The following is an 18,915-nucleotide window of genomic DNA, read 5'->3' as shown; positions in this document are numbered from 1 at the left end:
ACTGTAAATCCAGCCTCACCTGTCCTTTCTTTAATTGTGCTGAAGAAGCCGCGGCTTAGCCGGCAGACCCCCAGCTCTCCTCCACCTCCCACCTGGTGAGCCACTGTGGTGGCCCTTCGGCCTGACACTGTCTCTCTCTCTCTCTCTCTCCTGGCCCTTCGTCTTCCTCTTCCCTTCTGCGCATCTCATTCCTGGACTCTGCCTGTCGGCCCCTCCCAGCTGAGCTGCTGAGCCTCGCCAAGGGACCACCTTGCCGTGAGCACCAATAGCGCTGGAGAAGGGCATGCAGATCCCATCTTGGTTGCCAAGGCAACGGTGCTCTCTCCCATAATGAGCTGCATCAGCCGCTCTGATGTAACAGCAGCATGCAGCGGGTCAACTGAGGCACCTCCTCGCTCGCTCACGTCGTGCCCTACAGATGTGCTGAGCACATCTGAGAGGAGGATGGCATAGGAGGAGGCGCAGGAGGCAGGCGATGGTGAGTCTGAGGCTTTGCCACTTTCTTCTTCTTCTTCTTCGTCTTCTTTGCTGAGGCTTTTCTGCTTGTGAGAGATGCTGGCATTTTGGGCGTGTTGTGGAAAGGCCGAGAGATAGCAGCTGTCGCAGACACAAATACCCGAGGCTCCGAGTGGGGCCTACGACTGGCAGGGGTGGGCAGGCAGAGTCTGCTGGCCCGACTGCCATGTGTGCCGCCGTGATTGTCAGAGGCTTTGTGGAGCACCGGCTCAGCCGGCTGCCATGGAGAGCGAGACGCCGCGCGGACTGCTGATGCGATGCACTTGCTGAACTCGGGCTGACGTCTGTGCCGCTATTGGTGGGCGCTTGTTTTATTTTGTGTGCAGGGGAGTTGGCCAGGCTGGCTGGCAGGCCGCAAGTCGTGTTCACCCCAATCCCCCCCCAAATCTTGGGTGTCTGTCTTGACAGTCTGGCCTCCTTTTGTTCTCTACTTTGTTGGCCCACACTTGCTGTCAGATTTTCCTCCCCAGCCCCCTGAGGACCTTGTCGGTGGTCTCGCTGGCTTTGGGTGGAGGGGAGCGGCTGAAGAAAATCAATGAGGCGGCGGATGTGCTGTCTCTCCAGCTTCCCTTCCCCCCGCCCCCTCCAGCAGGGGTCCTGTGTGTGGATGGGGCAGTTTGATATCTGGGACCGCCCAGGGTACCACCTAATGTAGACAGAATGGACGCTGTTTACAGCCATTAGTTTGGATTAGATATAGTTTATTAATGCCCAGGGGGCAAACGCAACCTCCATTCTGGTAAAGGCACTATATACAATCCTGGCTGGCCCTCTGTAAGGTGGCTGCTGTTCTTCCCACCTCTTTCAGGACCACCTTGTGTTTACTCTTCCCATCTGTGTGTCTTCTGTGTATTGATAGAGGGAGTGGCAGCCCATCCAGGGTTGTCTTGTGCCCGATGCCCCTGAACTGGCACTGCCAGCTCACTGCCACCCTGGACATGTTAGAAAATGGATGGAATATCCCAGCAGGTCACATCTCTCCTATCTACCAGTGTCTGCTGGGTCCTTTTTACTCAAAGTTTGTTGCACTTGATTACCTGTAAAGCAATTTGAGCCGACCTTCAGTGAAAGGCACTTTATAAGAAAGCATCAAGGTGGTCCAGCCTGCTAAACTCTCAGGTGGAGTCCACCGCTTTGAATATTTGGAGACTTAATGTCAACATTTTTAAATCAAGAAGGGGTGTGGCCACAATATGTAGGTGTGGGAGTGGTTCATTTATGGGTGTGACTGTGTACACAACAGGGGTGTGACTTACCAGAAGGCCCCTCCCCATTTCACTCAAATCCATCCACTTGTTGATCCCAATTTACTCCTTTGTGGAAATCTCAGAACCTGACAGTGGCATCCCCATGCCCAAAACAGGGCAGTCCTGGCACCACCTACCCCATCCATTTAGATGACGGTTCTGTACATTGGACTTACTGGTCACTCCTCCAGACCACTCCAGTGCATTCTTGCAGATCGTTCAGCTCCACCTTTGAAAAGTAAAAAGAAAACAAGAAACGTTCGATGTCTGCTGTAGCCCACCCAGTTTGACGTCATCCCAGCTCCTCTGAGTGTTAATGTGACTCGTGGTCAAGTCCTGTCCATCACTAGTGGTGTTTTAGTCCTGTCCCCTTTGCTCAATTGTCCGCCGTCTCCTTTTTTAAAGGCAATGACTCTCCTCTTCGTTTCCATGACTCAGCAAATTTCCTGATTTCTGCCTCCATTGCCCACCGCCTTAGTTTCCACTAGATGTCCTCAGCTACTGAACACCTATGTGATGTCCCCATGTCTAGTCCTGGGGGGTCACTCGGTCACTTGATTTCCAGTTTAGTAACCAGAGTGACACACCTCACTCCAGATGTTTAACAGGGATTCACCCGTGTGTGTGTGTGTGTCCTCAAATGGCCAAGGGGACTCATCCATGAGAACACTTTACCCCTGGACAGCTGGTGGACATGTCCCAGCACCAGTTACCCTAGACATCCTGACTCTTTTGATTCAGAAGACTGACCAGGAGGTCTGCTGATGGCTCATTTGCCCTTCCTGGCCTTGCCTGTTGGTCTCGCCTGCTCTCACTTGGCCAGCCTTCAGCTTGTGGGAAGACAGATGGGCCATTTTGACATGTGGCCCATGTAGTGAAGATGGTGTTTGTTGGCATCTCTGCACACATTTTGTCCAAATTGGTGTCCATTCTGAAGAACTGGGATGACAAGACCCTTCAGTCTGAAGGATTAATGAACAGCACAAAGGGGCGTTCTGCTAGTCTTTCAAAGCTGGACTTTCAAGATCTTTACAGGCAGAAACTACGTGGTAGGATACTGGTCACTACAGAGTGGTGTCCATTTGGGTGACAACATGGTCACCCGAGTAAGAAACAATGTGTTGAAATGTCCATCACTGTGAGAGACACATAAAGGTTTGGGGCAGCCACCCGCATATTGGTTTGCTGGCTGTGAAATTGGCTGAATAAATGTATTACAGATTAGAGATGGTCAAAATGGTGGTTTTAAGGGAAGCAGAATAAGTGACGGCATCGATAGGGCCAAAACCGGAAGTGATGTCATCAATGGAACCACACACACACACCCCCCATCTCCCATCCCCTCCAAACCGCAAGTGACGTCAACAATGGGTGCCCAGAAAATGGAAGTGATGTCATCAATGGGCCACAGAACTGGAAGTGACATCATCAGGGCCAGGCGCAATTTCCAATAACTGGTCTGCAGAGAAGTGAGATAAAGAGTCAGTGCACTCCGCCACCCCCTGGTCTGCCGTGGAATTGCTCTCATTCAGACCCTTTAGCTGCCTCCCATGCTCCCGTGTGGAAAGATACCCAGTGCTATAATATGGATGCTGGCTGACTCAGCTCTGCTGGCGATTATAGGATCAGCACCATCATCATCGTCATCAGCATCATCAGGTGTCCCTTGCTTATGAGGGCAGTCGTCATTTTTCAAGTGACCTGTGGTCATGCTGATGACAGACGTGCCCAATTTCACGCACACATTCTATGCTGCTTGTCCATTGAGTCCCCAGGTGCTGGCGTCCTCCTCACAGAATTGCAGTCTGTCTGGTTTGGTTGAGGACAACGAACTTCCAGCTGGCTTTTGTGTTAATAATCCCAGTGGAGAGCAGACCTGAGAGCACTCACCTGGTGTGACGCTCCTGTCATTTGATACGGTGATCTAGTCCTCTGTGATTGCAAGTGTCCACATTTCATGACCTTGTTGTAACCCGTAATCATGCTTTATGTCTTGATGTATTGATCATAAAAGTAGAGTTTTCCACCAGAGTGAAAGTCTGATGATGGTGGTGGTGGTAGTGGTGGGTGAGCCCTGGCCCCCCTGTTGATGTCAACCACAAGCCCATGTTGACTTTGGCTTCATGAAGACGTCACCGATTTCCTAAGCTTTTGATCAGTAACCCAGAAATCCGCATTGTCCTGGGAGTTGAGTAGGTGGGTTGACCTGTGACATGGTGTGTGTGTGATGACCATCATTATGAGCAGGCCACCCATCAGTAGGGTGATGCTTCATAAAGTGGTGCCTTCCTGAGGTTGAATTTTGGAATCTGAGTGAATCCTGACTTTCTTTCCATGTTGACTAATCCTGGGGGTGTACAGGGGATGAAGAGTGCCTGCTGCTAAAAGGCTGGCAGTCCAAGGTGGGCTCTCAAGATCTTTGATAGGTTGTGTGCTGGCATGAGACAAGCTCGCAGTTCCTGTGGGTAAGAGGGCCACCTAGTAGATATATGAAGCACACGCTGATAGCCAAATGAATAATGCTGGTTTAGACTTGTTGAGTCCTACTGAGCCATTTGAGGGAGTAGTGATGTGACACTTGAACCCCGGACCTTCTGGAGGAGGCCGTGCACAGGAACAAGGCCACCATTGACCCATCATAAAATAATTTCTTTTCCCAGTGCTAAAGGCACCACTTGACACAGAATAAACCAAATGAAAGGCGCTATAAAAGATTAAGGCATTTAACTGACTTTTTGAAGTTGGCTGGGTCTCTGCCCTGGCTCCACCCATATGTGTCAGAGGCTCCACCCACAACAGCCAGAGGCTCCACCCTTGGTGTTTCTTTTTGCCTGTTAGCTGCCTCTGGCTCCTCCTATTTTTGCCTGTTGCCATGCAACACTAATTAAGTATCAATCACATGATGGGAGGGGCTGGGGGGCAAATTGCAGGCAAAAGGAACAGTTAGGACATATGAGGGAAGCTGGGGGGGACCCAAACAATTGAAGATGATCAGTCTGTCCACTGTGATTTTATATAGTGCCTTTCACTTCCCTGTTCTGGCAATGACTCTTTGAATAGGTTAATCCACACTTGTAAGAATTTATATAATTTGACATGATGACTCACACCAATGGTGTCACTGCCAAGGAGGACAAATGATAATCTTAAAGAGACCTGACATTAGCAGCCCCCCACCCCACCCCACCAGTTGTTGGGCTCAGGACATCCCTGGGTGACATCCCTCCATAGGTCAAGATAAGCACAAGGCCTCACCCACTAAACAGCATTCTGGGTTCAGTGTGCTGTCTCTGAAATTTGACAAATCCCACTACTGACACCAGTGCAAGGCGTAGACAACGACTAACCAGCAGAATCTGGGGGGAATTATTCAGTTCATATATACAATCCTTGGTCAGTTGACATACAGATTGTATCTAGTCAGTGCAGTGCTCCCATCAGTCTCCACTTCTTCCTTAGTCACTTGAGCTCTTAGTCCCCCTGTGCTAAATCAAAGTTTGTGCTGTCTCAGGGGGGCTGGTTAGCTGGGTGGTCTGATTGCAGTCTCTTTGTAAATATGCATAGGTTTACAGTCAATACAGCAAGTACGTAAGGTCATAAGGAACACAGCCATTCCGTTACTCTTATGAAAGGCGCTATACAGCTGCATATCTGGAGGGTATGGTGGTAACACGACTGTTTCCTCTGCTTTTTTGGCCCTGAGGTTTTCATGTTTGCCTCTCTGAAGGATTCTCTTCTTGTCCGACTTATCAATGGTCACCTCAGCTCACGCCCGTGTACTTACAGGATGAGCTGGCAGGCATTTCCCATCAGAACAAGAAGATATGCCAACGAGTTTATGGAAAGATATCAGACCACCTGATTAGGGAGCACGGTCAGCTCTGCATGATGTCACCTGGTTAGCTGCCATCATCATCATGACGTCAGCGTCCTACTTGCACGTAAGGCTCATTAAATGAGGCCTGGAACAACAGGAATGGCCATCCATGCCACGGTCAAACAACAGGAATGGTCATCCATGCCATGGTCACGCCATACTGGCTTGGCACACTGCTGCATATGGCGATCAATAAGGCTGGGCTGAGCTCGCAATGGAGAGATGCCAGAAGAAGCCTGAAACCAGAGAGCTGAATAATAAAAAGAGCAACACGACTCCTGGGCAGAAGTGAGGAGAGCAGACCGGCAGAGCCGACCTGCAGCGGACATCGCTTTATAGGGTGTTTTAAACACAAATAAAAGAGGCCTGCAGGTCCTTATTTGATATAGCGCCTTTCAGGGCCTGCACATACATAATATCAGAGTAAGTGGGCAATAAATCAACTGAGTTTCATACAATGCTTCGAGTAAAAGAACAATCAGCCTGAATTTTATATAGCACCTTTCATGGCATGGTATGTACATAAATAACAGTAAGTGGGCACTAAATCAACTGTGTTTTACAAGATTGAAATAAAAGGACAATTTAGTCTGAACTTATATAGCGCCTTTCATGCTGTGCATATGCATATCCTTAAAGTAAGTGGACACTGAAACAACTCTCATTTGATGATTAGTGTAAAAGAACAATTTGCCTGAACTTATATAGCGCCTTTCATGTTATGGCATACACAGCCATAACATCACAGGAAGTGGGTACTAAATCAGCTGAGATTCATACAATGCTTAGAGTGAAAGATCAATCAGCCTGAATTTTATATAACGCCTTTCATGGTATGGTGTGCACATAAATAACATCATAATAAGTGGGCCCTAAATCAACTCAGTTCTACACGATAATTAAAGAACATTTAGCCTGAACATATATAGCGCCTTTCATGGTGTGCACATATGTAACATAACAGTAAGTGGGCCCTGAATCAACTCAGTTTCACTCATTTGTAATAAAAGAACAATCAGCCTGAATTTAATATAGCGCCTTCCATGGTATGGTGTGCACATACATCACATTGCAATAAGGTGGCATTAGATCAGCTGTGTTTTGCATGATGTTTACTAAAAAAACAATCAGCCCGAATTTCAAATAGTGTCTTCACAGTAAGCGGACGCTTTAGTTAACGGGATTTCACATAACGCTTACTATAAATGAGACCCCCGTATTCGCACTTCTTGTTGTAGGTGATTTCCTAGTGCCGGCTATTAATGACATGGAATGACGTCACTGGCTTACGTTAATACGACCACGCCCATTTAAAATGTCCACTTAGAAAACATCAGTGACAACACTCACGGCTGTTGGACTTTTTAATAACTCACTTCACTTTTTCTTTAATTACAAAAACACGAAGAAACACATAAGTTATCTAAGCAACGTGGGCAGTTTAGTTTTTATAGCACCTTCCGTAGTATTCCCTCAAAGATATCAGCAAAACCAGTGAATATAAAACCGAAAGTTGGGTAACAATACTTTGTTTTATATAGCGCCTTTCACAGTGGTCACTGCCTCACTAAATGCTGTCGACACGCATCCAGTCGAAGAAGGGGATTCCACCTGGTGGCTTCAAAAGTTTCCGTGCACGTTCACGCTCAGGTTCAAGGTCAGGTGCACGGAGTGAAGAGAAGTCCTGACATATGAGTCTGACTGGAATGCCTCACGGCGTCCGGGGTGCGCGCATGGACTTGTGTAAGGCAGCAAGAGGCCTCGGGCGCGCGCATTGCTGTTGTGCCCCTGTCACGTGGGGCCTACCGCTTTTGACAAAGCTAAATTATTTATTGGCTGTCATTTGGGGGAGGGTCTGGGGTCGTTTGACGCCTGAGCTCATCGGCTCATCTCTCGCAATCGATCGGCGTGTAGTCATTAGCGGGACTGCGACGCGAGGGCGACGTTTCCACTGGCCTCGCCGTTAGGATGGTGCATGTGGTTTGTTGCAAAAAGAGGACATTGTGTAGAATTTGTGAGACTCAAAATTATAAAAACAGCATTTCTGGTCACTTTTAAGTATAATGGCCCATCACTGCTGTTTTCCATATAGCGCCTTTCAATATATTTAAAGTCGCCCTCCAGTCCGGAATGTGACAACCACTAAACTGGTACTAGGTGGGTGCAGGTCTTGTCAAGTGTATATGTTGTACAGGGAAAGATAGATGGTACGCCCAGTGAGCTGGGACATATTGGTGGAATTGGTTAGAGGCAGGAGAGTGGAGAATGGAATGATGGGAGCAGGGATGTTCTTAGGCATACGCAAACTATGCATCCACAGGCTAGATGCAGATTGGATGGTGGAGTGAGGGCCTCAGAAGACCCTTTCATACTCGGACGCAGACCATGGCAGACGCAATCCCCAACACTTGCTGAGCACGCAGGTCTGTTAATAGTATAAAGTAGAATCCCCCGGCTTTCCCCCTCCAATTTTTTTTCTTTGCCTTTACATATCGATCTTGTGGATACTTCCATTTCTGCCCAAGGAAACGTTCATCTTTTCCCAGGGTCTGGGTGATTTCACACCACAGTCACTGCTGGGGGGCCGATTTACAGCTGCTAGCCAACATAACATGTTATCTTCACAGAGGTGATGCATACACTGCGTTCTAAATTCTGCCTTTGTCACTAATCTTTCATGACAGTCTTGTTTTATTTGGCTGACTGTCGTTGTACACTTTTAATGTTGGATTGTGTAGGTGTGGGTAGCGACATTTGTTCCCTCGATGAGCACACGTTTCCTTGTTTAGTGCATGCACAGTTAATGTGCACAACTACATTAATATGACTCACCGTTGCACAGGTATTTAGTAAACCAAATGTTTGAATTAGCGTGAGCCCCCCTAATTTGGGGTGGGTTTAAGAAATGTGATTAGGTAGAAGTGAATAATGAACAAGAAGAGTTCATTCTGTATATCTGTATATTTGAGATATTTGAAATATTAAAAGGTGTGCTTTATTTTTAAGGTTCGAACTTTATCCATCCATCCATTATCCAACCCACTATATCCTAACTACAGGGTCACAGGGGTCTGCTGGAGCCAATCCCAGCCAACACAGGGCGCAAGGCAGGAAACAAATCCCAGGCAGGGCGCCAACCCACCGCAGAACTTTAAATATTCTCTATTGTCGTAGAAGGTTGTCATTTTTTCACCCTCTGATGGAGGTCCATAGACCCCTAGTAAAGGATCAAAACTCAAAAGTAACCTCATATTCATCATCACTGACCTTGAAATTGTCTAAAACGACACCCCACATGCTTATGTTTGAAATCTGCCATGTTTAACCTTCTGAATATCGGCAGAGTTTCTTTGCAGACTTTGTCGACTTTTATAAGGCGTTCGATTCAGTTGATCGAGCTGCCCTGTGGGACATCCTGAGGCTTTGCGGGATCCCCTCGAGGTTGCTGGATATCATGGCCAGCCTGTACACTGGTACTGTGAGTGCTGTGCAGAGTGGAGGCAGAACCTCTGTGTTTTTCCCAGTTGATTCTGGGGTTCGTCAGCGGTGTGTTCTGTTCAATGATCACATGGACTGGGTGTTGGGCAAGGTCGTGGGGTCCATCAGCTGTGGGGCATCTGTTGGTGAAGAAAGATTCACGGATCTTGACTTTGCTGACAATGCTGTGATTTTCGCGGAGTCAATGGAGGCTCTGATCGAGGGTCTCAAGAGACTGAGTGAAGCGTCTGAGTGTGTGGGCTTGCGAGGGTCCTGATAGAAATCAAGAGCCAGGCCTTTAATGACCTCTTGGGCATGGCCATCAGCAGTGTGTCTGTCTGCAGAGAGAGTGTCGACCTCATCGAGAGGTTTACTTACCTGGGCAGTGACATTCATGTGACTCTGGTGACTCTTCCTATGAAGTCAGTAGATGGATTGGGAGAACACTGGGGGTCATGAGGTTGCTGGAAAGGGGTGTGTGGCACTCCTGATATCTATGCAAAAGGAGTCTTTAGAGTCCAGGTTCTTCCTGTCTTGCTATATGGTTGCGAGACATGGACGCTATCCAGTGACCTGAGATGAAGACTGGACTCCTTTGGTACTGTGTCTCTCCAGAAAATCCTTGGGTACCGTTGGTTTGACTTTGTGTTGCTCATGGAGTCCCAAATGAGGCACATGACCTGCATTGTGAGGGAGCATCAATTACGGCACTACGGCCATGTGGTGCGTTTCCCCGAGGGTGATCCAGCTCATAAGATCCTCATTGTTGGGGACCCGAGTGGCTGGACCAAGCCAAGGTGTCACCCACGTAACACCTGGCTGCAGTAGATAGAGGGTCATTTCCGGAGCGTGGTACTGGACTGCGTGTCTCCCTGGGGGGTTGCCAACCGGGATCCCGAGTTGTTTCGTCATGTAGTGAGTGTGGCAACATGCTGTACCAGTGCATGCTTCCCAACTTGACTTGACTTGAGGGTAGGGGGGCTCTTCAGAAGGCTAGAACCACTGGTAAAGAGTTGAATATCAAAAACATGAAATATCATAATTCACAATCAGCAACCGCCAAATAGCATAAAACAACACTCCAAATGTGGATATTACCGATTCCCTTTTTTTTTTTAAAGTTTTGTGAAGACCCCTCGTATCTCATTAGGGGGTGAACTCCAGGGGTCAGACAACTTCAGGGTCTTCTGATCATTTTTGCTATTGGTTTACTCTTTATCATATACTGTAAGGGTGTCATTTCCCACACAAAATTTGGTCCGATAATAGCCTAAAAATGAGTTTTGTTTTCAGGTCTAGATGGTTCAAAAGTAGGGGGGACCCCAATACCGTCGATGTTTTGTATAACTGGACGTCAAGACAAGTCAAATGGTATATCAATATGTGGGGTTTTATTGTACCAGTGAGTCAGGAGGTACTGAACACGAAAAAAACAAAAAAACAAAACTGAAGTGATTTCCAATTGTTAAGAAGTAATTCTTGGTAAAAACACTCAGTAAGGAAAAATAAACTCAACTGAATTGATAAATAACTCTGACGGGGTTATTAGAAAATTGTAAAATCAACAGTCAGCCTTCGGACACACATGGATGTTACGCCAATGCTTTCATTTTCTTACTTGTTTACTAAACGGCAGAAGCCCCTGATGTTTTTGCTCCCTTCTGCAGGTGTTGCACTTCTAGAGATGGCTTCCGGTATAAATCTGTCACGGTCCCATGAAGCCCGGGGCTAATTAGTAAAAGTGCTTTAGGGTGGGCGTCCCGATGATAATATTGATTATTATATCGATCAATTGATTGATACCCATTTCATTAAAACAGAAAGGACTTCTGTCATTTGTCGAAGTGACGTAATCCAACAAAGTAGAGTCCCCAGAAGTCCCCGGAGATTGAGAGACCCTCTGTGCTGGTCGTTTTCTGGTGCCAGTTAGGTCACCGCCTAAGACTTTCCAGTGATTACAGTCAGCTATTGCAGCAACTTGAACTTTCAACTTGCTGTTTATTGCTTTCATTATTCAAGAATGATGCAAATGATTCCATTTGCATATTACAGTTCCAGAGGTTGAGATGGACCACAGCCTGAGCCAAACATAAAGAATTGCTCCATTCATCCATTAACCCAAGTGTTTTATTGTGTCATCAGACCACCTCTGATGTGGCCCTAGCACCAAAGGTACAGTGTCCTCCATAATGTTTGGGACTAAGACCCATTTCTCTTTGATTTGTCCCTCTGCTCCACAGTTTAAAGTGTGTGGTCACCATGGGGCACTCCAGCTCCCCAAACATCTGACATAAAGGTTCAGACACAAATGTAAAATGCACTAAGAATCTTTATTGTGGGTAACTCCTTAGAGGCCAATGTTTCCCCACCCCACAGCCACAAGTACAACACAGGACTAAGTGCAACTCTTATCTTCTTCTCTCTCTCTGTCACTGCCTCCTGCACTCCTCTGTCCTCCTTCTTCTCATCTCTGGCTCGATGATGCCAGGTAGGCAGTTCCTTTTATCTTAGCCGCCCCAGAAATGTTCACGATCTTCCACACATGTGGTCTGTAAGCACTTCTGGGTGAGTTGGAAATCCCATGACGCAGGGACTCCTCAATCCTGCTGCTTCCCCTAGAGGCCCTCATGGGATCCAACAGGGCTGTCCCCTGGGATTACAATACCCAGCGTGCCCTGCAGGCACCCGTTTGGGGAACTCAAGCCTGAGCTCGCTGCCATCTAGTGTCCTGGGGGAGATAAAGCCCTGTGTAAGCTGTCTCTCCCTGTCCTTCCATCCTAAGGGTGTCCCAGCCGGGTAAGGATGCCGGCCGTCCCCCACAAATGACACATCAAACAATTCAGACATCTTGATTAAAGTGCACATTGCAGATGTTCATTTTAAGGGGATTGGCAGACGTTTTGGTCGCACCACTGTTTCTACCTGGTCCCCCCATTTCAGGGCTCCATAATGTTTGGGACACAGCAATGGCAGGTCTATTAAAGCCGCCATGTTTCATTCATTTTCTTTTATACTTTTCTATTCCCATTACCTTATGTGATACATCACGTCATCTGACTCTTAATATGCAGAATTCTGTCATCTTAACCAATCAACTACAGTCACCAGTGATTTTGTATACATGCTGATTCTTCCCTTATTCTAAACGCTGCTTCGTTAATAAGGGTGTCTTACTGGGTTTTCCCATTGATTGTATCACTGCTTCACAATAGGGGTGTTTGGGCTTCTCACTAGTTTGTCCTCACTTTTGAAGAGGGTGTTCATTACTCATTTACTTCATTTTAAACTTAGTAACTACTTTGGTGGCTCCTCTAAGATGAGGCAAAAGTCTCACGTGCTCAGGTTTAACACAACATTTAGTGAACCCTTTAGTTACATTCAATTCTTTTTTCCTTATGTTTCAATAATTCGTCATTTAGGTATATACTTATAATAGATTGCAAAAGATTATATCTCTATCTCTATATATATAAAATCCAACATCTGTCTGTCTATCTGTATGTCTGTCTGCTTTTCACGAGAGAACTACTTAACGGATTTAGAACGGGTTTTTTTCTATAGTTTGGTTGAACATTCCAGTAGATTTTGCGACTTCCCTCATCGCGCTAACAATCAGTGTCTGCTTGTGGTTCCGATTTATTTGCGAGAATCCAAGAGACACGCAGCGGGCTGAGGGGAGGAGGGTGTGAACCTCCTCATTCACACGCCAGCCTTGGGACATACCTTACATCTGCTTAGCTAGCGAATGAGACAACTACGTAATGGATTTAGATTGAGTTTTTTTCGATAATTTGCTTGAACATTCTGACTGATTTTGCGACTTCTGTCATCACACTAAGAATCATAGTTCACTTTACAGGAGCAATATATTCACGCTACTCCAAGGGGAGGTAGAGCGTGGTGTCAGGAGTGGGGAGAAGGGCAGGGCCCTCCTCACTGTCCTGTTTCATTACTACTCAGGTGGATCTGCGGGTGACGGCTAATGTTAACTAAAAATTCCATACTACACAAAATTGTGTTCTAAAGTTAAGCATTGTTTATATATTTTTAAACATATCTTACCTGCATCAGTGTTTTATAATGGAGGCAATGGGGCATGGAGCACCAATGGAAAATAAAAGCCTAAAAATGCATCAAAAATGTGTCCACTTTGAAGCATCAATAAAATCAAGAATCTAAGAGAACATGTCTTCCATGTTACTGAGAACAAAAGGGAACTGGAAATAATCCTTACATTGCATATTCCAGGTAAGGATGCATTTTCTATTTGCTTGTGTCTCAGTAGTGACTTAGTGGGAGAAGTTCTCTCATATAAATACAAACATGAATTAACGCAATAACCAGCAGGTGGCAGGAAACATTTGCTACGATTTATCTTTTAAGAGGAAACCACGCCCCCCCTGGAGGGGTGAAAGGTTATTGCAGAAGAAGACATTCACCGAGGGAGCGTGCACAGCTGGTTGTCTTTCAAAATGGCTGAATCTCATAATATCGGTGTTTAGTTTTTTGTTTTTAAATGACATGTATAAGCTATTTTACAGTATGATAATAACAATAATAATAATATTAATAATTCCTTACATTTATATAGTGTGTTTCTCACCACTCAAAGTGCTTTACATAGAGAATGAAACTAATGTGCATCATCCAGCTGCATGATTTGACGGCAGCCATTTTTGCACCAGTGCACTCATCACACATTAGCTGTTAGGTGCTGAAATGGTGAGAGGGAGAGGGACAATTAGAGACAAGGGATCATTAGCGGGCCAGAATAACTAGTTTGAGGTGGGCAATTTAGCCTTTAGCTCTTTACAAAGGATGCCCATGGATCTTTTATGACCACAAAGAGTCAGGGCCTCAGTTTTACATCTCATCTGAAGGACGGTGCCATTTTACAGCACAGTGTCCCCCGTCACTGCATTTGGGCGTTGGGATCCACATACAAACCACAAGGTAAGCGCCCCCTGCTGACCTCACCAACTCCTATTCCAGGAGCCACCCAAGCTTTTCCTAGATGGTCTCCCATCCATGAGCTGTCTGGGCCTGAACAGGCTTAGCTTCAGGTGGATGGTGGTGTGGCTACTGGTTTGTGTGTAATCTCAAGACGTGGATCAATGCTCAGTAACTTTCTTGGCTTGAAAAATAGATGTGTTTGGTTAGTTTTTAAGCTTTTATTTTCTGTTGGTGCTCCATGGCCCATAAGGCTTCATTATTAAGTTCCAGTGCAGTCAAGATATTTTTTTAAATTTATAAAGAAACGCTTAACTTTAGAACACAACTCTGTGTGGCAAATGTATATACTGTATACCATGTTTAATTTTGACTTAAGGAATACTAAACTTAACTTTAATTAAGTCCGCATTTCTAGCTGAATGTCCGTTAGCAAAGCAGCTAACACTTGTACAGTTTCTCAAAACACTGGAAAGCCATAGCACAAGCTTAAGGTCGATTCCTGTGGGAATCCAAAGCTGCACTTGGCTGCAAACTGACTGGCCATACAAAACATTTTGAGGTCCTGCTTGACCTTTCAGCTTTCCCAGAATGCACTGCACTACTGTCCAGATTGACGAGTCTGTCAGATCTCAGCCGTTTACTTTGAATCTGCCAGTTAAAAAGGTTAAAGCATCCAACATATACCAGGAGCTTGGAGACTACCCTGGTAGCATCAGGGAGATGACCCAGGAGTGGACACACACACATCACACACAGCACTACCAGTGTCGTTCGACCACTGGTGTCCCTCCTCTCAAAAAAACATGGCAAAGTAATCGCATAAACCAGCGTTTCTCAACCTTTAAGTATTTGCTACCCGAGTTTTCATAACAGTTTTAATCGCGCCCCCCCCTAACATTTTTTTAAAAGGAGCCCACTAATACCAATTTGTTCTTTTTTAATTAATGATATATCATAGATGCATATTTTATTATACCTACTTAACTTTTATCGACCTTTATCTAACTCTATATTTATTTTTCTAGTATCAGAATGTAGTTTAAGTTAATTTGTTTCGGTTTCAATAGATGGATTTTTCATATTTCTTGTGTTCTTTTTTTCACATCTTCGCGCCCCTCTTTTTGTTACTTCACACCCCCCTGGGGGGCCCCACCCTACAGTTTGAGAACCACTGGCATAAACAATGGAATGAAACCTCCATTTAAAAAGACACCATAGGTGAAGTTGTGAAGATTGCGCCCATACCTCGTAATGATGAAGGAGTACCCTTGGTGTTACGAGTGTTAAGTCTACAAAGTCATTCATATTAAACATTTGGGAGTTTGTCCCCCATTGTGTTTTAAGTGCATGGTTGGTAATATCGATGTATCACAGTCAAGAGTAAAGAGAAGAAATGGCGCCACTTGCCTTAATTAAACAGATGATGTCACCCTAGGTAGCCGGCCATGTTGTCTAAATGGGTTGACCAACCCTGTACCCTACACTCATCTTGGGCCAATTAATGGTGGATATCAGACCAAATATGGAGTCTCTGAAGCTGTCTGGCAGGAGCGCTGACTTGTGCGCCACCCAGAATAAAATATGAGGGCAAATCGCGAATTATCCTCACAGTTGTGAGCATTTTGTTTGGGCTAACTGTACATCAGTGTTGTGAGGTCTGTGGTTTTCTCGCCCAATCGGGTTTATGGATGTGGTGAGAGAGGACATGCAGGTCATGGGTGTGATAAAGCAGTATGATGAGGACAGGAAAAGATGGAGAAAGATGATCCGCTATGGTGACCCCTAATGGGAGCAGCCAAAAGAAGAAGATCCACAGGAAAAAATGGGGTATCAAGGATTGCAGTTAAAAACAATGCAGTATTTTGACCTATTGTTCAAACCTCCCCCCGCCATTTTTACCATATTTTTCATCCATCCAGAACCCCTTCCACTGCTATTCTCACGTGTATATGTTCTTTAACATTATAAAATCTCCCCTCCTCCATTTTTTGTGTGATGGTATATACCCATTCTATCACTTTGGGGGGTACCTCCTCACCAGCCTAAGTTGGCATTACTTTACCCTCTTGCTCTGATGCTGCCCCCCACTTTCCAGTGTGTCATTTTGACTACCGCAGGTATTGGATTATTATTTGGGCAAATTCACTGTTTTCAAGCTGTCCTTGGGCTATAAATTTTTTTAAGGACCTGACAACCCTGCTGTAGAGCTAACCCTGAGCACACGTGGTGTGTCTTTGATCAAAGTGGTAAACTTTCAACTTTGATCAGCCATTCAGGCTCTCTTGTTGTTTTCTATAGCAGTAAACTTGGCCACTCCTGCTCTCCATTTGTGCCAAACATGAGCGCAAGTAACAATTTTTTTTGTATGGGTTGAAGGTGTAGCAGGTGCTGAAATCCGTAGATGAAGTCCTACACAATGTGGTGACCGTGTTTCACCATGGTGGAGTATTTACAAATGGATCGACGAGTTCAAAAATGGTCAGATAAGTGTTAAACATGAAGAAGGAGGGGGACACCCATCCATGGCCATTACTGATGACAACATTGAGCAAGTCCTTACCGTGATTCTGATGAACTGACGAGGATTTTAGCCCCGGTGCACCTTCAGTGTATAATGTGATTCCTCTCCTTCGCCTGTTCTCCTCCAGATTCTTCTTTATTGGGCTGAATGGCCTGTTCTCCTTCAGATTGTTCTAATGTTCTAACAGGACCAATCCCCCAGGCTGTTTGGATTTTGGTTAGGCTGACAGGTCAACTATGGATCTGCCTTTATAAGTACGCCGTGATAAAATACAGACTAAAATGGATGTGGCTGCAGGGCAGGTCCTGGAGGGGATCCTCCAAGGTCCCTAGGGTGATGAGAGGTCCGGCCCTGAACAGTGACATCCATACTGCCAATGGGTACAGAATGAAGTGCCCATTTATTGTCTTCCTGGATAGGGAATTCCGGGGCTATCCATGCAATGGCGAGGGGCAGGCAGCCAGGGGGTTGCTTGGAGTGGCTGGCAGTGTAAATGAAGAATATGGCTGACAGGTGCAGTGCACTCATTGGCCTCCAGGAGGTAGTATTATGTGGAGGCCTTCAGCCTTTTCAAATTTGGATTTGTCATTGAACATGAAGAGGCCTCTGGATATAAATGGCCATCCCCAGTGAGTCGTGGTTGTGACTATTTACAGGAAAAGAAGGAGATGTCAAGCTAACTGGAGACACACTGGGATGAGAAGTGACCAGTAAGGAGGCAGAGCAGCTGGCAGTTTTGGAAGTAAAGGAGCTCGACTTGTGTGTTGAAACTGTGCTGCCCGCTTCCTCCAGTGGTCAGAAGCCCATAGGCGATGCTCAAACTGTTCATCACACTCCTATCTCTATAACTGTGAGGTGTCACACGTGCATGTTGTCAAACAGAAACAGAGGAGAGGAGGCAAGGTCATCCTAATGAAGGTTCTTATGACAGTGAATACCAACATAGCCAACTCCTGCATGGACAGCCATTAAAATCTAAGAAAGCTCCAAGATGGCAAAAGGCCAGATAGCCTGGCATGAAGCAACTGTGGAAAAAAAATAAGTCAGCCGGCTTCATGCTATTGAGCCAAGAAACGAGAATGAGCCAGCAGCTGCCATTCCCACAAAGACATAACGTGGCAGGATCAGGCAGACTCAGCAACATTTTAAGAGCAGCTTTACTAATTCAGTGTTATTGTGTATATAAGGAACAGGTCTTTAGATGAACTATATTATACTGTTATTAAATATATTTCATTTCAGTTTACACAATTACAATACAAGATGTGCCTCTTCGGCTGGAGCTGTAAGTGCAGCTCAGTGATGGCACTAATAATAATAATAATACTTTACATTTAAATAGCACTCTTCTCACTACTCAAAGCACTTCAATGAGTGGGGAGCCACTTCAAATATCACCAATGTGAAACATTTGGAGGATGCAATGGCAGCCATTTTTGAGCCAATGCAATCACCACACATTAGCTGTTAGGTGATGAAGTAGTAAGATAGATGGCCATTCAATAGGCGATTTGTGACTGACGTGGACGTTACATGATGCACGGGTGTTGCAGGCTGCAATTACAGTCTGTGGTGTAGAGGCTGCTGATTGGCAAACTACATGAAAAAACATCCATTAAAAAATGATCACAGTACTTGCCTTGCATTATCTAAATGTCAGCTGTCCAGTTGTTTGCTTGCCACACGCAAAACATATGCTTTTGTTTGGTAAAATATTTAAAAAAAACACTTCTGGAAAAATCAGAGCACATTGTAAACAGTTAAAGCAAATCAAATGGGACTCCGTTTTTTGAAATGAAGACCCTCACTTCCTCCTCATTCATCAGTGAAGGGTCTCCTCTTTTCAATTTAAAAAGTCAGTTCCATTGCCGCTGTGCAGCTTTGGTCACCACTGGCTTTTTTATCTTCATTCTCAATGAAAACTTTTCTCTGTCACCACTACAAAACACTGGGGGGATAAGTAACATATACATTTACCAGTAACAGCACACTGCATGATAACGTGCAATGAATCCACTTGACTTGAGTATTCCTAGTTTTCATCCTCTTTCTCTGTACGTTAAGCATTCGTTTGCTCAGAGGTTGATGCGCTTGTCCCTTCCTGAGCAGATCTTCTTTTCTCCACCCTAGCGGCCCACTTCTTCTCTTCTTCTGTTGGCATCTTTTCGCGTTAAAACTGATTAAGTCCGTGTTTGTGCTGCAATTACTTAGTATGTTTTCTTTAATTTTTCATTTAAGCTGGCACTTAAGTCTTCAGTCTGCCTCAAGAATGATTTAAGATATGAAGAGGTAGAGGAAGTGACGGCGAAGGTGGTAGGGATGAG

General features: G+C 45.5%; 1 protein-coding gene across 1 annotated transcript in view; it reads left to right on the top strand.

The window, feature by feature from the left end:
* Window positions 1-356: 356 nt before the first annotated feature.
* Window positions 357-18,915, top strand: part of akap6 (A kinase (PRKA) anchor protein 6) — a 364,472-nt gene continuing 345,913 nt past the window's right edge. Inside the window, exon 1 of the mRNA XM_028821579.2 lies at window positions 357-478. The gene's annotated coding sequence lies outside the window, so the exon portion shown is untranslated. The remainder of the gene's footprint in view (window positions 479-18,915) is intronic.

The sequence above is a fragment of the Erpetoichthys calabaricus genome, chromosome 16 (assembly GCF_900747795.2).
Source record: "Erpetoichthys calabaricus chromosome 16, fErpCal1.3, whole genome shotgun sequence".
Lineage (NCBI taxonomy): Eukaryota > Metazoa > Chordata > Cladistia > Polypteriformes > Polypteridae > Erpetoichthys > Erpetoichthys calabaricus.
Note: the sequence above shows the minus strand (reverse complement) of the source record. Positions and strands in the feature narration are given on the sequence as shown.